The sequence below is a fragment of the Pogonomyrmex barbatus genome, unplaced genomic scaffold (assembly GCF_055798465.1).
Source record: "Pogonomyrmex barbatus isolate J1 unplaced genomic scaffold, ASM5579846v1 scaffold22, whole genome shotgun sequence".
Taxonomy (NCBI): domain Eukaryota; kingdom Metazoa; phylum Arthropoda; class Insecta; order Hymenoptera; family Formicidae; genus Pogonomyrmex; species Pogonomyrmex barbatus.
In genome coordinates, this window is record NW_028297119.1 from 34,940 (window position 1) to 60,220 (window position 25,281).

At 38.7% G+C, this 25,281-nt stretch overlaps 1 protein-coding gene and 1 pseudogene across 1 annotated transcript in view; both read left to right on the forward strand.

Annotated features, from left to right (window-relative positions):
* Positions 1-2,160: 2,160 nt before the first annotated feature.
* LOC148936370 (uncharacterized) lies at positions 2,161-11,506 on the forward strand (annotated as a pseudogene).
* LOC105431879 (uncharacterized) overlaps positions 10,709-25,281 on the forward strand; it is an 80,580-nt gene continuing 66,007 nt past the window's right edge. Inside the window, exon 1 of the mRNA XM_089078357.1 lies at positions 10,709-10,809. The gene's annotated coding sequence lies outside the window, so the exon portion shown is untranslated. The remainder of the gene's footprint in view (positions 10,810-25,281) is intronic.

The window sequence follows — 25,281 nt, forward strand, 5'->3', positions numbered from 1 at the left end:
GTTGTTTGTTTGTTTGTTTGTTCGTGCGTGCGTGCGTGCGTGCGTGCGTGCGTGCGTGCGTGTGCAGTGCGTGCGTGCGTGCGTGCGTTGCGTGCGTGCGTGCGTGCGTGCGTGCGTGCGTGCGTGCGTGCGTGCGTGCGTGCGTGCGTGCGTGCGTGCGTGCGTGCGTGCGTGCGTGCGTGCGTGCGTGCGTGCGTGCGTGTGCGTGCGTGCGTGCGTGCGTGCGTGCGTGCTGTGCGTGCGTGCGTGCGTGCTGTGCGTGCGTGCGTGCGTGCGTGCGTTGCGTGCGTGCGTGCGTGAGCGTGCGTGCGTGCGTGCGTGCGTGCGTGCGTGCGTGCGTGCGTGCGTGCGTGCGTGCGTGCGTGCGTGCGTGCGTGCGTGCGTGCGTGCGTGCGTGCGTGCGTGCGTGCGTGCGTGCGTGCGTGCGTGCGTGCGTGCGTGCGTGCGTGCGTGCGTGCGTGCGTGCGTGCGTGCGTGCTGCTGCGTGCGTGCGTGCGTGCGTGCGTGCGTGCGTGAGTGCGTGCGTGCGTGCGTGCGTGCGTGCGTGCGTGCTGAGTGCGTGCGTGCGTGCGTGCGTGCGTGCGTGCGTGCGTGCGTGCGTGCGTGCGTGCGTGCGTGCGTGCGTGCGTGCGTGCGTGCGTGCGTGCGTGCGTGCGTGCGTGCGTGCGTGCGTGCGTGCGTGCGTGCGTGAGTGCGTGCGTGCGTGCGTGCGTGAGTGCGTGCGTGCGTGCGTGCGTGCGTGCGTGCGTGCGTGCGTGCGTGCGTGCGTGCGTGCGTGCGTGCGTGCGTGCGTGCGTGCGTGCGTGCGTGCGTGCGTGCGTGCGTGCGTGCGTGCGTGCGTGCGTGCGTGCGTGCGTGCGTGCGTGCGTGCGTGCGTGCGTGCGTGCGTGCGTGCGTGCGTGCGTGCGTGCGTGCGTGCGTGCGTGCGTGCGTGCGTGCGTGCGTGCGTGCGTGCGTGCGTGCGTGCGTGCGTGCGTGCGTGCGTGCGTGCGTGCGTGCGTGCGTGCGTGCGTGCGTGCGTGCGTGCGTGCGTGCGTGCGTGCGTGCGTGCGTGCGTGCGTGCGTGCGTGCGTGCGTGCGTGCGTGCGTGCGTGCGTGCGTGCGTGCGTGCGTGCGTGCGTGCGTGCGTGCGTGCGTGTTTATGTGTGGTATGTTATATTAAAAATAATCTCGAAACAATTATACTTTAATAAAGTATAACTACAATAAAATGTTTCGAGTTTTACTTATACAAAAATAATTTTGTTATTACTTGTATGTCATCGCAGTTGTTTGCATAATTTTAATCTCATCCTGAGATTAAAACACACATTTCTAATCAATTTTTATTTGATCACATTCCTAGTTGGAAATAAAAAACTCATTCGTCCTTATACAAGTTAAAATAAGAATGCAACTACATAATTTTTTATAACTTACATATAATATGTATTATATTTTGTTCAGCTACACAAGAACTATTATTTATACGTTATATTATATTCTTATATTATATTTCTTACCTCATCCTTAATTATTATACGATTTATGAACTACTATAATACTGCACCAATATTAGGAATAAGAATAGATAGACAAGTACAAATCTGTTGTTAAATCTGTCATATATATTTTAATTGCCTAGAAAAAATTCTCCGTTATTCGATTTTTAAATTGCAGTAATCATTAATAAAATCATTAAAATTATTTTATTATTATTTACTAAGGCAAGCGTTTGTTGCGTTTTGGTAAAGCCATAGTCCATATATAGATAACATTTGGCGATTTAGTCTGTAGTACAAATCTAAAGAGAATTCCATCTATTTTGAGGACTCTACGATGATTGAGGAAATGTCCAAGATCTGAAACAATACGCTGAACAAGTATTCATATATTTTATAATTAAATTGTATCAATCTGACTTCTCAAAAATATATGTAAATAAATTAAATATTAAGAAAATATATGATTATATAATTTAGGATTGTATATAAATGATAAACTATGCTATAACTCTTTGAATTTATTTCATTTAAAAAATCTAGCTTGCTAAATTTTTCTAGCAAATCTAACCTGCTTGCCGAGAAAATGGTCATGTTTCTCGTTGTAGATGAATTATCTCATAAATAGAAGAAATGTATACTAAAGGAAACAAAAAATAGAGTGAAAGTTGGAGAAGAGATGGGAAAAAGTTTTTGGATGGCAAGGGGAGTAAGGCAGAGATATCCAATGAGTCCGATACTATTTAGTATAGTGATAGCGGATCTGGAAGAAGAATTGGAGAAAGTTAAATGGGGAGGAATTATGGGAAGGATTGGAGAAAGTAGGGTCTACTCATTAGCGTACGTGGATGACATAGTGCTACTTGCAGAGGATGAAGAAGGGATGAGGAGGAATATATGATGGGAAGAATGGAGGAATATATGGAAAAGAAAAAACTGGACTTTGAACGTGAACAAAACTAGAATTATGAGATTCAGGAAAAGAGGGGGAAAATAGCAAAGAGAGATTGGAGATGGAAAGAGAAGAAAATAGAAGAAATTAAGGAATTCACGTATTTAGGATATAGGCTGCAAAGGAATGGAGGATAGGGGGAGGAAAAGAAGGCAACCATGGTAATGGGGGAAGTGTGGGGAAAGAGAAAGGTAGGTAAGAGAAGATTAGAAAAAGATTGGAATAGAAGGATATGGCTATTCGATAGATTAGTGTGGACAGTGATGAGTTATGGTGTAGAAATTTGGAGGTGGAAAGAAAGGGAGAGAATGGAACGATTGGAAGAAAGATATTTAAGGTGGGTATTTGAACTGGATAGAAGAATACCGGGATATTTAGCAAGGGAGGAGACGAAAAGAGGCAAATTGAGAGAAAGAGCGGGAATAAAGCATGGGAATTCGAAAAAAGACTGGAGGGAAAAGGAAGTGAGCTGACTAGGCTATGTTGGGAGGAAATGAGTGAGAGGAGCAAAGCAGGGAAAGCGGGCTCTGATTGGAAAAAGGAAAGAAGAAAATTTTTTGAAGACAGAGATTGGGATATAAAGGAGAGAGGTGAAGGACGGAAGGGGACATGTGGTTCGGGGAAATTTTAAAAAAGGATAAAGAGAAACAAAGGGAAAAAAGATTACAGAGGATAAGAGAATCTAGATTCTGCAGAGGGTATGGCGCAGTAAGGACGGTATTTCGGAATATCTGAGGAAAGGATAAGGGGAGAGCAGGTGGAAGAGAGTGATAAGATTCAGATTAGGTAATGAAATGAGGCAAGGAGTACTAGGAAAAGGTGGATAAAAGAACTTGTAGGTTATGCGGAAGTGAGGAAGAGACATGGGAACATGTGTGGGAAAGATGCAGGGCGTGGGACACAGGAGGAAAGAGTTGGCAGGAGGTGGTAGGTCGGATATTAGGAGAGAAGGGAGAGGGAGAAGAATGGATGAGGAAGGTAGAGGAAGAGAGAAAGGAGCAGGAGGTTAAAAGAAAGACGGAAAATAGAGCACAGAACAGAAGAGAGAAGGTAGAAAGGAGGGAGGGGGTGAATGAAGGAATGAATGATGAGGGGAGAGAGAGTAGAAGAGATGGAGAGAGAGAAAGGAAAAGAGTGAGAGAGAGAAGGGAGAGGAGTGTATGGGAGAGGGAGGGCGACCGTGGGGAAGGAAACGGAAACATGCCAAAAAGAGCATATGCAAAAGGAAGTGGAAGTCCCCCGGCGTGTGTGTGTGTGTGTGTGTGTTCTGATAGGGAGAGGGGCAGAGTGGGAGAGTAGGTTAAGTCAGTAGGTTAAGCTAGCATAAGTTATTGATAAGGTTTAAGCTAAGTCTAGACAATTTAAGGAAATGGAAAGCGGAATTGTAAAGCGGAAGTAGAATTTAAGAATATTGTAAGGATAACTATGTATATATAAGAGCGTAACCCCTAGGGGAATCGCTAATAAAGAATTATTATTATTATTATTATTATTATTATTATTATTATTATTAGAAGAAGAAGAAGAAATGTAAAATGAAAATGAAGAAACAAATAAATTACTTGCAAAATAATAGATTATGGTGCACAAACATCAGTCACTCCGAAACAAACCAACTATTAAACTCACTGCGAAACTCAACATCGTTGACCGCCAATTGGATGTGTGGAAAAAAGCAAGCATACTATCTCACTTACTCTTTCGTTTTCTACTTTCTCACTCTCATTATTATATATCACTGCGAAGGCTGTGGAATCTTGAACTCGATAGAGACCTTTTATTAATAATCAGTCAATTAGAATTGTGACATAAAGAGCAAAGAAGTTAGAGATTTAACCAATTAACCAATTTTACACGAAACATATTGTACTCTACCTGCCAATGATTCTCTGGATCCTACGGCGACCCTAACTTATCGGTCTGATGATCCGTTGGGTCGATAAGATTAATAATGATAAATACATCTTATCGAAAAGGATATATTAGTAGTAATTTAAAAACATTTAAAAATGCTTGAATTATTGATTGCAAGTAATTGTACGAGAAGAATACTCGATTAATTATTAGGTGTACAAAAAAGTTCTGAGCTTTTTTTTGTAAAATTCAATCTTTATTCAAAAACAAATAAAAAAATATTAATCAGCGAAATATTCCCCGTTTGCATCAACGACCTTTTACCATCTTTCGGGTAGCTTGCGAATTCCTTGACGATAGAAGCTCACCGGCTTTGAAGCGATAAAGTCATCAATGCATTTTCGTATCTCTTCAAATCTCACGAAATGTGTATCAGCCAAATGATGTTGCAGCGACCGGAATAGGTAGTAATCGGAAGACGCCATATCTGGGCTATACGCCGCGTGCGGGAGAAGTTCCCAGCCTAACGCAAAGATATGGTCGCTTTCGCAACATGTGGTCGAGCATTGAAGCAAGATCACTTTACGACGTCCTTGGCCAGTAAATGGCCTCTTTTCTTCTGATGCATCGCCCAAATTGGTCAATTATTGTTGGTAACGGTCTGCCGTGATTGTTTCACCCGGTTGTAACAACTCGTAATACACCTTTCCAATCCCACCAGATACAGAGCAAAACTTTCTTGGCGTGGATATTGGGCTTTGGCGATGTCGAAGGTTGACCAGGGTCAACCTATGATTTTCTACGTTTAGGGTTATCATAAAGAATCCACTTTTCATCGCCTGTAATAATTTTGTGTAGAAAATCTATTTTCCGGAATTTTGAAAACAAAGTGAGTGCAGTGTCACGCCGACGATTTTTGTTGTCTTCACAATTCATACGGAACTCATCTGCCTTCCTTCTGAACCTTTCCCATCGTATGTAAACGTACGAAAATAGTTTGCTGCGTAACGCCAAGCTGTTCTGCAAGCTCCTTTTCAGTTTGCGCATAGTTTATATCCAGCAGTGCTTGCAATTCGTCCGTTTCAATCTTTTGAGAGCGTTCAGAACGCGGTTTATCTTCAAGACTGAAATCTCCTTGGCGAAATTTTTGATACCATCTTTTACATGTAGTATGACTTACAGCATTCTCTCCATATGCAGCACAAATCATTGCAGTGGCTTCAGCAGCATTTTTCTTCAGATGAAACGCGAAGTGGATGGAAAATCGAATATGCTCTTTTGTTATTGCCATCGTGAACACTACTGATTTTTGAGGTTATGTGCATCAAACGCCAAACCGTATGGCATTTTAGAAGACCAATGCGCTTTAAAACCGCAAAAGGGCGGGAAGATATATAAAATTTAATTTGTTATTTCGATTGTATGAAATTTAAAGCTCAGAACTTTTTTGTACACCTAATACTTAGCATAACTTATAATTCGAAGCACAACATATTACGAAATATATGTTTATATAGAGAAAAATCGAAGAACAAACAATATATTGATGTTACGTCCAGTGGACTCGACGATTCTTTTCTTTCCCCAAAAGCGTTATTAATAATATTTTTTCTTATACAAGAATATTGGTTTCAACCTTTTATTAATAAGATAAGCAGACACAAAGCAAGAGAAAGAGAATTGTAACCGCTCCGACTATTCAAGTATATTAGAATGAGATTTTTATTTAATAAGAAAAGAATATTATTAAATATTATAAATCCTCAGGTTGGATCTGTTGCAAGTCTGTATATTAAGCATAAGTATACAACGTGTCACAATATCTAATACATCCTGTCTTATCCCGCCTAGCTACCCCACATTTCTAGAACCAACATCTCTCCTCTACAAGAATCAGACTCTGGCCGGCCTGTAAAAACGGGGGGGCTCTTCTGGGGCCACTCTTTTCCATTTTTTCATTCAGTAAAAAGGCTCATTTATCCGGCACTATTTTTCTAAATTCTTTTTTAATGTGGGCCAGCATTTATCAATCATTATTTCTTTTCAATTTTTTATTCAACTAATAAATTAGAAGCAGTGAGCAAGTCGATCTTTCAGAAGAATACCCAGACTCATTCTTCACGATCTTAATCTCGATCTTAATCGACTATCAATAAATCTTTTGTTAATAACAAAATAATTTCATTTACGATTAATTTTTATTCTATCTTCCCTAAAGCTACATCTCTCTTTTATCTTCTTTCCTCTTATCTATTTTTTCTCCTTCTCTTATACCGGTGCGGACTACTTGGGACCTCCGAATTTCGTTGAAGGCTCTCAAAGGTTCCCGGTCGCTCTTACCTATCTTTCTCTCTCTTTCTTATCCTGATGTGGACTATTTTGGAACCTCCGAATTTCGTTGAAGGCCCTTCCGGCCCTTCACTCTTACCTACGCATTTCTTTCCCTCTGTCTCTCCTAGTTTTCTTTTCCTTATTCCTGCCAAATTTCTTTTTATTCATTTCTTCCTTCCCCCTGTAGTGAATCAAACAGAAGTGCCGTCTTCTAAAATTCGATAATCTGATTGCTTATCAAACCGACCCCGTCGTCATTATGGTGGTGGAGCGGGCGTTCAGAGCCACAAAAAAGCGAAACGAAACAATCTACTGAACCGCTACCGTCAACTTCTTCTACCATCTTTTTTGAATCTCTCTCTCCTCTTCTTTCTCAATTAACCTCTATTATTCCTTCCTCTGAATCTCCTCTCGACTCACTTTCCCTCGAGTTTTTTACCGATCCCGCTGGAAATCCATATTATGCATTTGACCTCGAATCTATCATCAACTTCGAAACTTTATTCCTCGATCCTTTATTCTTCAATAACGAAAAATCCCTGTTTCCTAATATTGACATAGATTTTCCTGAATTATTTGATCTTCCAATCCCTCCTCTAGAACAAATTCAAGCCTACTTTCCTCCTTAATTTTCCATTACACACACACACACACACACACACACGCACGCACGCACGCACGCACGCACGCACGCACGCACGCACGCACGCACGCACGCACGCACGCACGCACGCACGCACGCACGCACGCACGCACGCACGCACGCACGCACGCACGCACGCACGCACGCACGCACGCACGCACGCACGCACGCACGCACGCACGCACGCACGCACGCACGCACGCACGCACGCACGCACACACGCACACACACACACACATTCACCCACACCCTTCCATCCACACCCACCCACACCCACACACATACACACACACACACATTCACCCACACCCTTCCATCCACACACATACACACACACACACACACACACACACACTCCCTCCACACACACACACACACACACACACACACACACACACACACACACACACACACAATTGAATAATGTCCTCCGTTTTTATTAATTTAAGTTTATTCTCAATATATTTTGTAATGTATTATCGAGGGATCATCGCTTAATATACTCTTACACTCACACTCTTCCTACTAGAAATCCTACCCGATGGCCGCCGAACGATTATAACACCCGCGATAACACACATGCACACTACTCGCTTACATTATTTCTCTTGCTTCTCAAAAACATGTACAACATAACCATATACATTAACCATATCAAACATTTAATTTTAATTTCTCTTTATTTCTCTTAAAATCCCTCGTCTTATTCCCTCCATCCCATTCCCACTGATCGCATGAAGTCTATTCCTGGTAATAGGAATTAAGTTTCTTGATCAGAAAATGACCAACCAGCGCACATCTGTGAAATAGCGTCATAGCATTCTCGCATCGCTAGTGCCAAGACTTATCAGTACGCTTATCAGTCGGACTCGAGGAATCACGTTTCGAGAGAGAGTAGCTGTTCGCGTCCTTCCAAGTCCCGTTCGCAAATTTTAATTCTTAAATCTCAATTTTTAATTTACTCCGGGCTGGAGGTAACAATGATAAAGATATAATTTATGCATTTCTTACTTAATTAGAAAGAGGGAAAAGAAAGATGGAAACAAATAAAAAATATTAGTATGTTTATTTGTTATTATTCTTCTTATTATTCTAGATTATCATTAAGGTGTCCATTTCGATGCGCGCATATTTATCATTAAATCTTATCGACTCTGTGGATAAATCAGGCTGATAAGTCAGGGTTATTGCAGAAGCCAGAAAATATTGATTCGCTAGATCTTACAATGACCTTGACTTATCAGTCTGATAATCCGCTAAGTCGATAAGATTAATAGTGACATCTCGCGACAGACATTGCAGCCGTACAAAGACAATGACGATAATGATAATGACGTTTCTTAAAATAAAAATTTCCAAATCGGACTTTGCGTAGCAATATCTCCGCTCATAGAGCACATAGCTGAAAAATAAAAATACTTTTATTATGCAAGTCGAACTCAAGCTATCAATTAAGTCAACTTAAAACTTGATCGATTTAATCGTTATTAAGCTCTAATAATTTCGGATGCTCGCATTTCGTCGACTCGCGTAAAGTCACACGGTAATGTTCTCTAATTGACTTGATACCCGAGACATTACCGTGTTTCCTGATACAGTTAAATTAATTATTAATATAATTAAATAAATTGTTGCAAAATATATTGTATATATTGTAAGTCAATTTTGTTATTAAACCATATCATACATCTTATAAGGATGAACGAAATATAAAAAATATTCTTGCAAGCGAAACATATCAAATAAAATCTTATTTGGATCAAGGACTATTATAATCAATCAATTCAAGATACTGGAATATTTTTTTTTATATTCTTACATATTCAATAATATGAAAAAAGAACTATGAATATAAAAATCATAAAAAAGTGTGCCAATACTAATTTATAAAAAATAACAATTACATTTATACCTCCTTTCTTACTCGGGAGCTCGCACCATGCCTCGTGCAATCTCTCTCCTGCTGCGCTCCAGGAGGATTTTTGATATATTTGATCAGTGGTGTTGGGAGGATGTCATCGCTGCGGTTCGACTTGCATTCATCGAGATCATCATCTCTCTCTGGAGTATCAGTCGTGAGGATTCGAGAATGTGTATATATATTGTAATGTGTGTATTGTATTGTATTGTTTAACGTGTTATTCTAAACACGTTATTGCAATAAATGTCACCACATGCTTCAGTAATCAAAAGGATAAGATGCCTGCTCGGTAAGCTGGAGATCCAGTTTTGATTCCTGATTGAGATGATATTTTTCGCAAAAATAATAATTATGAATTTTCACGATTGATCTTAGTCGGACCTCTGCCGTGACGTACACTCTTCCTTCTTACTTGGGACAATCTACAACAATCTTTTAACTGTTCAAACTTGACAACCTTATTTTGTCAGACATTAGAATTTGACACCCTCGCAAAAACATACCAGAAAGTTTTATATACAAATAGTAATACATACAATAATTATATATGAATGATACATATTATATTATCTTATATAAATTATATATATTATACATATTCTACATATTATATATATTATACATATTATATTATCTTATATAAATTTCTATGTTGACTATATGTTAATAATAAATAAGAAATATAAATAATGCGTAATTATAATTCTATAACTAATTACAGTCTTCTATATAACATGTTTTTATATATATATTTTAATGTTATAATTTTAATGTTATGTTTTCTGATTTATCCGATGATTTATTTACGCATAAAACACGATAATAATGTATGTATAAATTGATATATATTTGATATTGCATTAAACGTATTCATTTTCACAATGTGAACTTATAAATATAACATGAATATAACAGGAAATTATATAATACATCCGTTACAGTATATCATACGGACTTGCGTCTTTTTTTGTTCAAAATTTCTTTGACAAGCTTGAATGAATTCTTTGCAGTATAATAAACAAAAAAACAATTACATAAACTTATGTCCAAAAATATGTGATATATCCTCTATTTAATTGAATTCAAATAATAATACATTGAATTATGGATTGCTGCATTCTTTCAAAAGTTCCAAGAAAATAATAATTGATTTTACAGACATAAAAAATATTTCTCTCTATTTCTATTTCTATTTTCATTTGCAAGTGTATATATATTAAGGACATTACGTATTTTTTATAAACTAAAACTTAATATTGATCAGATTTTATAATTTTTTCCTTTATTATGAGGTAAAAAATTTATTTTCAAAGTTTGTCAAAAAGTTTGTTTTCCAAAGAAATTTGGAAACATACTGTGTATTATACTGTGTGTTTAAAACTCATATTTTGTTTTTAATTTGCACAATAACATTTTTATTCTATACATATGTAAAGCAATGAATAAAGAGTACAAAATAATATATGCGCGCCTATATGTATGTATCTTTTGTTGTTTTTTTCTGTAGAAAATTGATGATTTCTTTCAGGAGCCCATATCTTTGAAGTTTATGTTAAGCTACACGATGGACGACGAAACTATTACAGAAATGGGTGAAGTGGAAACATTACCTCTTCTATGAATTTCAGTGAGTCTGTTATGAATTCCATGCAGTGCTGCATTCATACTCGTCGTGTGTGTCCTTAGTAGATTGAAAATAGTATAAGAATATTCCAATTATCACAATTTAATTATCCAAAAATATTAAATTATTGTTAGATATTTTTTATATTATTTTAAGTTAAGAATGCAAGTAGCTAATTCCTTTATTTTAAACAATTTGTCTATTTTTGCTCTTTCTTTCAATCTCTAGTCTTATGGTTTCCAAAACGAAAACATTTACCACATCACTTTCTATTCTTACAATTACATTCATTTGTCATGTACAGAAGATTCTTATTTTAATGATATTTGTGCAAAATAAAAATCTTATTTCGTAATTCGTATATATAATAACATTTTTATATGTAAATTAACAAGTGGCAAATGTAAAATAATGAGAAAAGAAATATTACGCAAGAAATATTAAGTTTATAATATTGAACTTTAATTAAAAATTAAGAATTAAGGAGATATAGAATTTTAATTTTAACAATCCAAATAAATTAAATTTGGAAACAATCTTATAATTATAAATTATATATTATCTTAGAATAATGAAGAAAAAAAGTGAACGACAAAATGTATGAAATTTCACTAGAAAAAGAAGAAATTTTTAGGGATACTTTCTCATGTTATGCCAAAATTATAAATAAAAGTAATGAAATAAATTTATGTGAATATGATTATGTAATGTTATGTTTTTGCACCCATCTACTATGTATATCCACAAAATATGTTTCTATCCCTTTCTAACAAACTTGTTCAGTAAATTCTTGATATTACAATAAACAAGAAAATTCATTTAAGGCTGAATACTCAACTAAAAACTCCGTGTTGACAGTGGTAAACACAGCGTCGCGATAAAAATTAAAAACTTATTCATTTTTGTTCATCTTATCTATTCTTATCATCACTTGTCCTTGTCTATCTTTATATTAAGATGCTGACAATGAAATTTTTTATTGCACCTAATTTCATTATTATGATCACAATCGTTTAAATGTGACTTGTCTCGTACCAAATACAATAAATACATAAAAATAGATGACAGGTAAAATTACTTTTGAATTTTACGTAAATGTTATGTAAAAATATATTTTTCATCTTTTCTGTCAATGGCTGTCAAACTGTGTATTTTTCTTTCCGAATTATGACTATTTACTGACTATCAGGCGAGAAAAGAATAATAGCCGTCCATTTTCACATTTTCATTTTGTTTTGCGATCTCAAATGTCATTTTAGTCCAATATTTTTTATTTACAAATTATATGTAATAAATTTCACTATATTATTTCTCGCTTATGATCACAATTCCAATGTAACCGCAACGATCAATCAGGAGCCTTAAGTTTAAGTTTGAAAATATATAGAATGAAAGTTATCCTACTATGTTTGCAAAGTTATCCTATTGTCCTCATTTTCTGAATGTTGTAAAAGAGCATTTTATATGTAATTTATATGTAGCAATCTGTGCGTATGTTTAATGAAATGCGGGGTCTACAATGCGAGTCTTATAACTGTATTACGTCTAGTAGACTCCACGATTTTTTTCTTTTCTAAAAAACATGATTAATATAATTTTCATTTATAAAATATAAGAATATTGATTTCTTTTCTTCTATTAATAAGATGTATTTCGAGAAGTAAGAGAAAGATTTGTAACCGCTCCAACTATTAAAGTATATATTATAATAATCTTTTTTTAAAGGAAAACGCAAAGAACTTTTTTTTATTAATTTTCAAGTTGGACCTGTTACAAATCCGAATACTGCACATACGACAAGGATGAACAAATAATGACCTAATACCTAATACCTAATGTAAACAACCCTTGTACCCTACCTCAGATTTCATGCTGTCGTCATTTCTCTTCAACAAAGAATCAGACCCTATATAAATGGAGCTCTTTCCAGGCCGCGATAGAACATTATTCATTAATCCCTTATTAGAGTCACATCGTGTCATCTCATTCCCAGTTCATGTCATTCCCAGTCAACGTTTTTCGATTGTAATTTAGAGTCAGTGAAACCTACCAATCTGAAACAAAGACAACTTTTTGGGAGGAAAATGAGACTTTAACGAGTTTTCTTCACGACAACTCCCTTAATCAAGAAGCAGTAAATCCTCAATTAAATTCATATTAATTGAGGTTGTAAATTTTCGGATTTTCTTTCCATTTATTTGGTTTCATCTTTCTAAGATGAAACTTCCCTTTTCTATCTTACCCTCCGCTGTGAACTTCTCGAGTTTCCGAATATCGTAGCAGGCCGTTGAAGGTTCATGGTTGTCGAATAAGTCGGCGAGCTAGCTCGCTCTCGCTCTCGCTCTCGCTCTCGCTCTCGCTCTCTCTCTCTCTCTCTCTCTCTCTCTCTCTCTCTCTCGACTACCCATCGATAATTTTCGAAAATAGAAACGATAATATAGATCCGATGAGATACGGTAAAAATCCGCTTCGCTGTAATAATAGCCTTTTCTTACTTTTCCAATTACCGACTTTTCTCGCTATGCGACGCAAAGTTGTTTTATATTTGCTTAGACGATTTTTTTCTGTGTGTTCGAACGGAACGTTATCCTTCAGAGTATTCGCAGATACAACGAATGAATTTTTCGTCCGCCTGGCGTAAGAAAGAGATGCGCTGATTTTTGTTTAAATAACACAGCGCTTTGAGAAGACAGATATTTTTCTTACCGATCGAACGTTCTGCGATTTTTCTCGCATTAACCGAAGACATTCTCTTCTTCATTGCGAGGAAATTGCGCGACTATCGCGAGAGAATGCGAGTACAATACTTTTATACGAAACTTCCGGAAAAGGATCTGCGTGATACATAAACGTAGTTCGCCGTATCATCGGGAAATATGCACGTGCGAAAACGATACTCGTCGGGAGTCGATTGTTTCAGATCCACCAATAAATATCCGCGGGTGAGACGTAGCGTGATACGCTTCCTCGAGGAACTTTGAATCGTTCGGATAGACTTGACGAGCGAGATGACGAATTTGTGCGCGATTTCGTGGATTTTTGAAAACTACAAAGTAATTCGCGTTGAATGATATATCACGTTATCCACGTGATGTTATCCATGAAAGAGCTTTTGCATGATGAGAATTACGCTGAGATTATTCTTATGATGACTTCCGTTGGTAAACGCTTCGTTCGAGGACGATTCCCTCATAAGATCGTCAATTATTATCAATTTCGCACGGAATGGATCGTTAGAATAATCTTCCGGACGTGGTAATCCCTCGTGAAATCCGATTGCGGAATCTCGTATTGAAGCTGCTGATAAACATCCTGCCACTCGGCGTAATAAAACAAAATTCTCTTAAAATAGATATCTGACATAACGAGTAAATGACGAAGAAATCTCTTTACAAAGATTGTTTTCCCGCATCCCGTCCGCACACGATGTCCATGGATGTTTCCAGCGCACATCCATTTCGCGAAATGAACGTCTTGCGCGTCGTACTTAGTTTAATAAACAATAGAATGGGACATTTGAGATTCTTGATTTTTTTTCTCAGAGACATTTTTGAGATTTTTGAGATTAGCTTACTCGCGGAAGGGCCCCTCCGCGGCGGGGGTGTGCTCGTCAGCATCTTCGCGTAACGAGTTCATACTCGACCGCGACAAGCTTCGCTCGTATGCTTGTGGGAGCGTTCACTGCGAAAGCACCGACGCTAACGAGTTTGTACACGGTGCTCCTCGAAAGCTAATTCAAAGAAAAACTTGCTCGCAGAAAAAGATTGAATACTTATTTGCGGACGTAAAAATTTATACTTTTTTCTTTTACAAAGTATTTTATTCTCCATCGAAAATTCAAAATTTTTTCTGTATAAAAAATTAATTTTAAAAGAAAGTTATAGTAATATAGAGAAAAATTGGGAATTTAAAAAATTTAATTTTACAAAAGGTTTATTATACTTTTTCTTACAATTAGAAAAATAAACATTTTTATTACATTTTCTCTTAATAACTAAAAGTAAACACAAATTCACATTTTTAATTTTACAAAACGTTTTCTAATCAAAACTTCAACTAATAAATATTTTTCGAATTACATTTTTCTCTAAAATTTAATCACTAAAATAAAATAAACTTAATTTTTACAAACATATTTATTTGATATACATATTTACATTTGCACGAGGACGCGGAAAATCCGAACCTTAACTTAACTTAATTTTAAGTAAATATTATATCACGTAAAATCGTACGGATAAAAAAAGCGAAATAAATCTACGTTTTAATAAAACTGAAGCACATGTTTTTACTTCGTTTCGCGTTATTACCTCGTGAAACGCGATGCAATGAATTGCTTTAAATCGCAGATTTATCTCTTCTCTCTCCTCTCTTTCTCTATTTAATGATAAATTATAAATACTGTAACGGTATATCTTTCCCGTCGTCGCGGATTAACTCGCCAGTGCCAGGATTCGGGAGAAGGGGGGAGATCCGAGCTTATGAACAACACAACAATTAATCAAAATATAAAATTTATTGAGAGCCTAATCATATATACAAAGGATAGGTGAGTGCGTGTATGTGTGTGGGTGTGTGTGTGTGTGTGTGTGTGTGTGTGTGTGTGTGTGTGTGTGTGTGTGTGAGCGTGTATGCGATGTAATCAGGCGCAGTGTAATGTTCCGCACGATAATATTTACAACGGTAGGCGGAAATGCAATGCTTGCGAAACGAAGTAGCGGTATCTACAGAGATTGTACAGAGAAGCGGAGCGATAGCGAGAAATACAGAGTTCGCAGGAGCGGAGTGACGGTACGGAAACAGAGTAGTGGTAGCGATAGATACTGAGCTAGCAAAAGTGGAGTAGCGGCACTTACAGAGGCCGCAGAAGCGAGGAGCAATATCTACACAGATCGCAGAAATGGAGTAGCGGTAGCGATAGATACGGAGCTAGTAGAAGCGGAGTAGCGATATCTACAAAGATCGCAGGAACAGAGTAGCAGTAGCGAGAGACTTACAAACTAACTAGAGATACGGTGCAAGAGAGAGAACGCAGGAGACTTACAAGCTAACTATGTACAGTATATACAAACCCAAACGAGGGCAGTCGCGCGCGCGTGTGCAAGCACGCTACCGGGAATCCCTGGCTTCGGAGAGGTAGTACTCTTCTCCACGGTAGCGTCAGGAAGTCGGGAAGATCAACGCCGGTGACACCCTGGCTTCGGAGAGGTAACATCTTTCTCCATGGTTGAGGCAGAAAGTCAGGAAGACCAACGCCGGTAACATCCTAGCTTCGGAGAGGTAACACCCTTCTCCGTGGTCTAGACAGGAAGTCAGGAAGGCAAGGAAATCTCGATCGAGACTCGAGAACACCCTGAGTGGTCTCGCTCGAGACGGGAACTGGTGCCGACTCGTCCGTCGAGCCGGCTTATATACCGCTCTGGCTGCCCCTACCTTTTCAATTTTCCTCGGTGGGGGGAGTTCCTCACGGCGGGGATTACACGGGTAATGGCGTTCGAAGAGCGCCAGGCTGATGGTCGGCCCTAGTAATAACTAGTGTCGGCCCTAGTATAACTAGTGACGGCATGCGTGCCGTTACAATACTGTTAAAATTAAGCAGTCGCAAGTTTTCCAAATTTAATTTGAGCCTCTTTATCTTATATGTTTCATATTTGCGTCCGTCCGGTATACGTACCACGTACGCGTACCACGTACGCGTAAAATTTCGGTCCGCCAGATACAAATGCCTCGATGAAGCTACCACATCCGTAACTTTCGAGTTCGTCAGTCATATCACTCAAAAAATTACCTGTACGCGGTTCGTATTCGTTGGGGTCACCGCTGCTCATATATATATATATATATATATATATATATATACAAGAATTTGTATCATAATATAATATGCGCCAGTCTAATTTTTTCAAATATTCGTATAATTTTAAACGCGCCTGTGCCGTCGTGTACGCTATCACATTAATTATTAATGAAGGTACCATCGCTTCGTTCTTTAACCGCCATGAAACATATATTGCATCCTTGTTGATGGGCAATATGCCGACTATCTCGTATTCCGGGCTTGACAACAATTCGGCGAAACGTTGAGGGATTTTTATTATTTGCGTATTCGGCAAGTTACTTCGCTGGATGAATTTTCCTCAAAACGAATTGAGACAGAGTTTGGCGACGGAGCGTAAGCCGGAATTACGTACGATGTTGTTTTTATCAAGAATGATACCTTCGTTGTTGCTTCGTACTTCTTCAGGTAACGTTCTTTAGCAACATCGTTCTCGCATTCGCTCGGCCATCCACTCGCCTCTTGTTTTAGTTGTAAAAAGGTGATGATACTCGCAAACAATCTATCCTGTCATGTTTCGAGATTATATCGCGTGGATTTGTATTGCCAAATCTCATCTACCCGTGTCACGAGATATCCTTTTTCGATTATTTTGCGTAATTCACAGGACACATATGTGCCCTCGAACTCACGCTCCGTAGGATCGTCGTGAGTGCACGCATTGTGAGAAAATGTTTCACAGCATGTACGACAAAGAGCGAATAATAATTTATCGCGTAATTTACGGTAATTTAAGCGATACGGCAGTACCGGATGGAAAAGATCACGCGAGGGGAGTACGAGACCCTCAACTAAAATTAAAATTTGACGCAATTCCAATTAAACGTAACGGTACGTTCCTGCGCGCTCGGTATTCTTCCACGGTACGGACGCGGGGACGTGCGCTCGTTGTTGCTCGTCGGATGCCGGGTTCGGGAGAAGCGTTGCGGCCGCCGGATTTTAATTAATTTAATAATTTGTGACGTCTTTCGCTACGCGGTCGTTCGTTGTCGTTTTTCCGCCGATCGCTTTGCGATGCTCGTAACGCGATTCGCTTGCGGATATGATGGATGCCGGGGGTCGTATCGGTAACGTGTTGCCAGGCAACCGGATCCGTGCGTGTGCGTTGCTAGGCAACCGTCGACGCTGGCCGTGACACGTGGAGCGGATGTCGCGGGAAAGTCCGAGAACACTCCGACTTTCGGGATGAGATGGAGCGACAATGCTGAGAACGCTCGGTATTGTCGTGAGGAGAAAAATCCGAGAACACTCCGATTTTTCCCGAGAAGGGAGGAACAAGAATATAGAGAACGCTCGGTATTCTTGTGGAGCGAAAAATCTGAGAACACTCCGATTTCTCGAGAAGAAATAGAACAAGAATACGGAGAACGCTCGATATTCTTTGAGAGAATCTTCTCTCGCTGTTCTGATCGGAATGGTTGTTTGGAACGGACAGGTCGGAGGAGCGGATAGGACTGTGTCTTTTTCACAAAATTCGTCGGGTATTTATACCCGTCTCTGTGCCACGTGTCAACGTTTAGTTAGTTAAGCGTTTGTTAAATAAAATAGTTGATCACGTCGTCGATGCGTGACAGCTCGCCGGCGCGCGTGTGTCGGTCGGTCGCGATCGGGAGTGTTCGGGCGGCCCCAGATGGTGCGGGCCGCATTAGCGCGCGCTAGCAACGGAGCATCCGAAAGATGCTCCGTTACAAACTATTGCATTCCTCGCCTACATAAATATCTGGATGACCGATTGGAAAAACTCCAGTCTTGAGTACGTATGGGTATAGAGAACATACGTCTATATAGCGTATCTTCTCGATACCTGAAACCTCGAATCACGATATTGCCGGTGCGTCTGTCAAAAAATGCATCACGAGGATCGAGAGGCGAGATTTGTGCCATAGGGTGATTCTTAAGAAATTCTCGTATCTCTCGATTCTCGCGCATTTTTTCATCAAAAACGCACTCCCACTCTTTTTCCATTAGGATATATTCCTGACGTAACCGCCAAGACGTTGTAACCGTTCGTTCATAACGCGTGTTAATCGTATCTTTAAAATTCGAGGGTTTTATCGCGATTTATTGGATAACAAGACGGGCATCCGTGAAAAAAGCATCCATGAAATTGTAAAACATGACATTGCGTCTCATCTCCATTCTCGCATTCGTAACACCCATCGACAAGCATGCTTTCTGCTAATCGATATTCGCGTCCACGTCCCGCGTGAATTATTCGATAATCGATCTCGCATTCCTTCAAAATTAGCCATTGCACGGCTTTGCGCGACTGATTATCTTCAAATCTATATCCACCCGATGGAATTTCCTATTTTTTCTTCGCGCAAAAAGTTTTTCCGAAAAACTCTCATGCACGTTGAAGCGATAGTTGTACATTCCTTGAATGGACACACGTTTCCCCGCTTTAGGAATATTTTTCTGAAGGCCATGCATGCTCGTCGAAGGATATCAACGTCAGTGCGACAATATTCAAGTATTTCGCGTTGAAAATTAAACATAATATTTTTTCTGTCATTTTCGCGTGCCAGGCAAGAAAACGTTCGTATTCCTCTGTTTGCATTGTTTCGGGCGACTAATAACGAACATCCAGTAGTGGATCGACATATTATATATTTGATTATCAGCAGTATTAAATAAGTGAGGAAAGACATCTTTGTCACAAGTATCCGGTAACCCGAAGGCCTTCGGTAATTTTGACAAACGCATCGGCATATAATTAATACTGTCGATAATTTCATACGATTTGCTGATAAGATAATACCATAATTTTTTTATCGTTCAAAATTATACGAGGTTCTAATTCGGAATAATTTTCAACAATGTACCGAAGGATAAATTGTGTGTCGAATGATTTTGCGTTATGCGCTATACAAATGATCCGAGTAAAATGTTTCGTAGGGCGTTGCAAATTCGACAAATTGTTTTACAGGATCCTCCCGAAAACAAATTCGCGTACTCCACACCAATCACAACGCACCGACAAATTATCTATCTCCGCGCACGAATCGCAAATCTGTTGCGCGACGCAGAGACTCGTTACGTGAATTTTTATATCGGTTCCCTCAAGCGATTGATCTTGACGCGTCTCAAAATCATAAAACATGAAACATGCCGTTCGTCTTTTTTTGCGTTCCCGCTCACCCGCATTATTCTGCTTGCTCTCTCTCGTAATTACAGAAGAATCTCGGATTCAACAGCGGAGGATCTGTCTTCACGAGAGAAAGGTTGCATGTAGCAAAGATGATTTAGCGGTTTTTGCGAACTGCAAATTTTACAAAAAAAAACGGCACATTCGTGTTTTTTTGTCGCTTTACAAACTTTTAAAACTTGATGTGATGAAACTGAAGTGAAGCACGAAAGAGTTTAACTCAGAAATAGTTTTAGGTAGCGCAAGACGCACTATTTATAGGAAAAATTCTATCTTTTCCGTACGGAAAAGAGACTTATAAAAAATTATAGAATTATTCTGTAGTTTCAGGGAAAAAGGGGGTAAGAATGTTATCTCAGCCCAAGTAATAAATCATTTTTTCTTGTAAATTTGTATTCCTTGTATCTAGACTAGACTTGACCCTTTTTCGATTTCACCTTTTTTGTTTACTAACGCATAAACGGTGTCAGACATATATCACGTTCAAATGAATAGTTATTTAAATTTGAGGAAAGTTCTCGCTTCTTCAAATTTAACATTTAAAATATTTTTTACTCGTAATTCTATATTTCGATAATTTCTTCTTCTTGAAATAGTTTTTGTATGATTTTTTTCGATGATTTTTTTTTAATTTTCTCATCTAATATCCAAGCATGTTCGAACGTGATCGAACTTGCAATATTCGCTTTATTCGAGAAAATTCTTTTCTTATTGAAAAAAGAGCAGCATCAAATTATAATTTACTCGAATGTTCATGTTCAATTCATGTTCAATTTATTTAAAATTTGTCTCATCTAACATCCAAGACACACGCGTGTTCAAACATGATCGAACCTGTAATAATTGTGTTATTCGAGAAAAATTTTTCTTTGAAAAAGAGCAGAGACAAAGTAAAGATATGCGTTTCTTCTAGAATCTTCGGTTTGACTGTATTATTTATAAAATATACTTTTTTTGTTTATTTCGAAGGGAAGGGAAGATGCTATATAAGTAGGTATTGCCGTACATACCTATACGGTACATTGCTTCACTCGAGTATATCGACATTCGAAAATATTCCACTTCGAAAATATTCCTCCAAGTTTTTGTTTGTTAAAAGTGAACATTTATTCAAAATTTTCTCATCAAGTAATATAGCCAGACAACAAGAAGCTGCGAATCCCGCTAAAGTAAAATATATTCAAGAACTCTAAAATTTTGTTGCAAAATGTGCAACAAAATTTGTTGCGCTTTCTACGACATACCTTCTCAATACTTCTCATACGAAGAAATTACACGTAGGATTATAATTATCTAAGGAGAGTATCTTCGAGCCTATCAATTGAGTGATAATTCTACAGAAAGAATCAACTTTGATCCGGACACGGCATCAATTGGCAACAATTTCAAGAGAGTATTCGGGACATGAGCGCGTACTTTAACGGAAGCAACAAAAGCAAAGTAAATACTATCACATTTGCAAACATATTTATCAACTTCACCTCTGCCTACGAAGCGAAAGCTGTATTGGTGATGTATAAAGAAAATGAAAATTTTCTTAAAGAAAGCAGTACTGAAAGTATGCAAGCAGACTCGAAAGCGGAGGAACAATCATCGTTGAAAAAAGGAAAATTTACTCGCAGTTGTAATGCAGCAAGCTACTTTTCAAGGAATGGAGAATATCATCAAATGTATCGATGCTCGTATAAACCAACTAGCATCTGTCGTCGATACTATTAATGAGTGCGCATGCTATTTGATCAAGGAGATAGAACTATGCCTATCTAACAATTATATCGCCGATATCATCAAACTCATTCTCCGAGGCAACCAAAAGGATTTCGAACTTGCTGTGAGAACGCAAATAAATAATTTATCATTTTTGGATATATATGTTAATATGTATTTTTAGAATTAATTACACTAAAATTTAAAGAAATTACTAATATAATTTTAATGAAGAGTTATAATTTTTATAATAACTGAATCATGTATTTAATTTTGTAACAAAACATATTTATATATATGTGAAAAATGTACAATAAATTTAGCTTATACTTGATAATATAAATTCAAATTTATGTCGTTTCTTTATCTTTCCTTTTATCCTACATTTTTCCTTCCCTTTTTTGAAAGCCATTTATGCGGATCTGCACGAACGTGTTTTTGTATTGTCTCTTAGTATCTCTGCTTTCTTGACTCACACGTCTCTCTCTCTCTCTCTCTCTCTCTCTCTCTCTCTCTCTCTCTCTCTCTCTTCAGTATTCCTGCAAAGTTATCGTCGCATCGAAAGAAAATTTTTTCAGCTCGCGTTTGTCATAGGTGTTGTAGCCCGAATTACTTCTTATATTATTTTTTTCCATATTATATCTTATCCTCACGATCATTCTCGAATCTTGGAATAGCCGGTGCTATGGAAACGCCGGCCGGAAATGCAAGCATGCAAAAGCAAGTCCGCAAATTCCAAAGCAGAGCGCGAACGAGGAATTTGCGAGAGCGCGCCGTTTTGACTATATATGATCCGATTTAGAATTATAAGACGACACTATTAGAATACAATAAAAACGGTCGCTAAATCACCGAGAGCGGGCAGTCACAATATAGTAACAAGACAGTTGTACTTCATCATGGCCAGTCATTATCAGTAATAGCGAGATTCACCCGAAACATTGTCAAGAAGCCGTATCAATAAATCAGCTACTTAACGAAAGTGAGTAATAATATTTGGCCAGAAGAACCTTCCACCTACGATCCTGTTCGGAGTTCTAACTCCTAAGACTCAGAGAACCTGACTTTCCCTAATTACAATCTTGTAACCCAATACGGGCTACAACATAAGATAAAAGCCTCATATAACTCCAAGTTCGTCATCGTCAGAAACTTCTAGTACGAATCTATCCGTTCCTGTTTTCCTTCCCCAAATATCATACGATCGGTAAATAAGTCTAACGGCTATTACATTCCGAAAATTTCTCGTCTTCAAAACGTTTATACATTTCCTTCATACAAAAAATGTCAAACGACTCGAGAAATTTATTTCGCTAGCTTTGAGGTGCTGAATAACCTTCTGTCCTAAGAAAACATGATTCATCATATCTCATATGCATGTAATAACAATCTGCAAAAAATCAATTTTCTTCTCCTCACTCCATCCCTGGTGTCACAAAAATCGCATTCCATTCTCGTCAAGTATATTCCTTTCACACACCCGCCATCTTTCTTTTTCGCAGACGCCATTTTGTTTTCGGACCCCGAACGGTCCCAGACATTTTCTCCCTTTTCCCCTTCTTTTTCATCTGGCATTTCGACAACCAAACACACATAGGGCACTATGGGTATAGCCGGGCAACTTTGGCTAATCAGAATGCTCCCACTAATTACGTAATTATCATCTGTCACGTCCATCGACCAATCAGAACGCTCCATTTCCATGTGACAGTTTTTGACAGCGGGAGGCCACGCCCCTGGCGTCAGTGAGGAAGTGGTGGGAGTTTGTTTTTACGGGCCATGGCTATCCATATACTACTGGCGCCATAATTACCACCATAATTACCGCCATAATTACCGCTCACGATTCGATCCGAACCATTCCGAAATATCGGATTGTGACAGTATAAAAAGCCGTCTTCTGCTGTATCAAGTCAGATATCCTTTGGATCACGAACCCACTCTTACGAGTTGATCCGCTCCGCACCTATAAAGAGACGTAACAAACTCGAGATGAGGATATCCCGCCGCCACTCCATCTGAAAATTCCCGGCGAAGCTTAGGTCTCCTTTTTGATTTGACCTCCGCTTTTCGCAACCGAGAAGAACGACTACGAGTTGGGATATTCCCTGCTCCGTTGAGAAATCGGTATCCGATTGCTCATAATACCATTCAACCGAATACAAACCAAGCGAATCGCTGAGGTGAGGGCAATCCGCCCGAGATATCCTGGCCAATCGCACTCTCAAAATAATCGAATCAGCGCGCCCTAATTTCGACAGGCTCAGGATTTATGGTCGTCGATTTATGTCACTGCGTTCGCGACAACCCGCGACCGTCTAGTTAATCACCGAAAAAACTCGCGGCCATACTTGTCAATTTGTGTTCGGATAGATACCGCACTCTGGCGATCCCACCGATATATGAACGTCCGATCTCAAGTATATGCACTATCCCTCGCGTCGATGTAAATTTCACATAACAACCTCGATTGTTAACACCAGTAAAAATTTGTGAAATTATTATTTTCTTTCTTTGTTTTATGATTACATCTTTGTTATATTGTTGCTTTTAACTCATAATAAATTTCATTTATTATTGTTACATATAACTCCTAATAATTATTTCAATTAACCGAACTCGTGCGACCGGCGAACTATTCCGCGCTCGAAATAAAAATCGATTCGAATATGAAAAACTAGTGCGTTTTAATATCTTCATTATTTTATATATGTATATATATGTATATATATATATATATATATATATATATATATACATATTGCATATATATAGTAGCATATTGTCCACTTTGGTATACCTACCGCATCGTAATATAATTCTCATAGTCCGATTTTGCGCTTTTTGTAATTTCGTCAATTTTGTTTCTTCTATATTAATTAATAACATCGCACAATATTCAAATATTCATAAAAATGAAGTGCGATTATTAGAGAGAGAGAAGAGAGAGAGAGAGAGAGAGAGAGAGAGAGAGAGAGAAGAGAGAGAGGTAAACTGAGTTATGGAATGGGCAAAGAAGATGATCTTGATTTTCACGGACAATCTCAAAAGAATGCAGCACCGCCTCCAACAACATCAGCAACCGGTAATAGGCACGACGGAAAACTCCACGCGGCAGAATTCGGAGACGATACATGGACAAACTTTAAATTCAACACACAAACACCCGAAACGACCTTGTTACGACTCGATTCCGATATGAGCAAGATTCTTAATTCAACCACCCCACGTAAGTGAGAAATGGAAATTGTATAAAGAAGTACTTTGGCTCTCCATTTTGATACATCGCAAAAGGAAGATTCGACGCGTAACGCCGTCGATGAGAACAATTCAGATACGCGGGAAGGAGACATAGCGGAATCGATGCGCGAATCACAAACGCCAAACAAATTTTCTTATTTTGACGAGTATATAAGTAATATACTACGGATCGACTCTTTGTGTAGGCGTGAACGGCAAAGCGTCGAAAAAATATTACAAAATGTGTCGAAAAGTTTTCGTGCAAAGGCGCGTTTACTTTTGAAACATTTAACTGAGCTGTACCCGCGAGAATTGCTTGGGACGAAGAAGGAATCGTGATTATCGACGGTAACGTTATAAAAGATTCGATTATCACGGAACTGACAAACGATGCAATGCGCGAGAGAAAAACCATGACAGCAATAGAAAGAGATCAATTTGCGCGATTACTGCGTACGATAAATACCCCGGCTGTACTCGTAGGAAATAAGGAATTGTTAGCACATTTGTCGAGATATTATCACCACCACGAGCGAGTTCCACT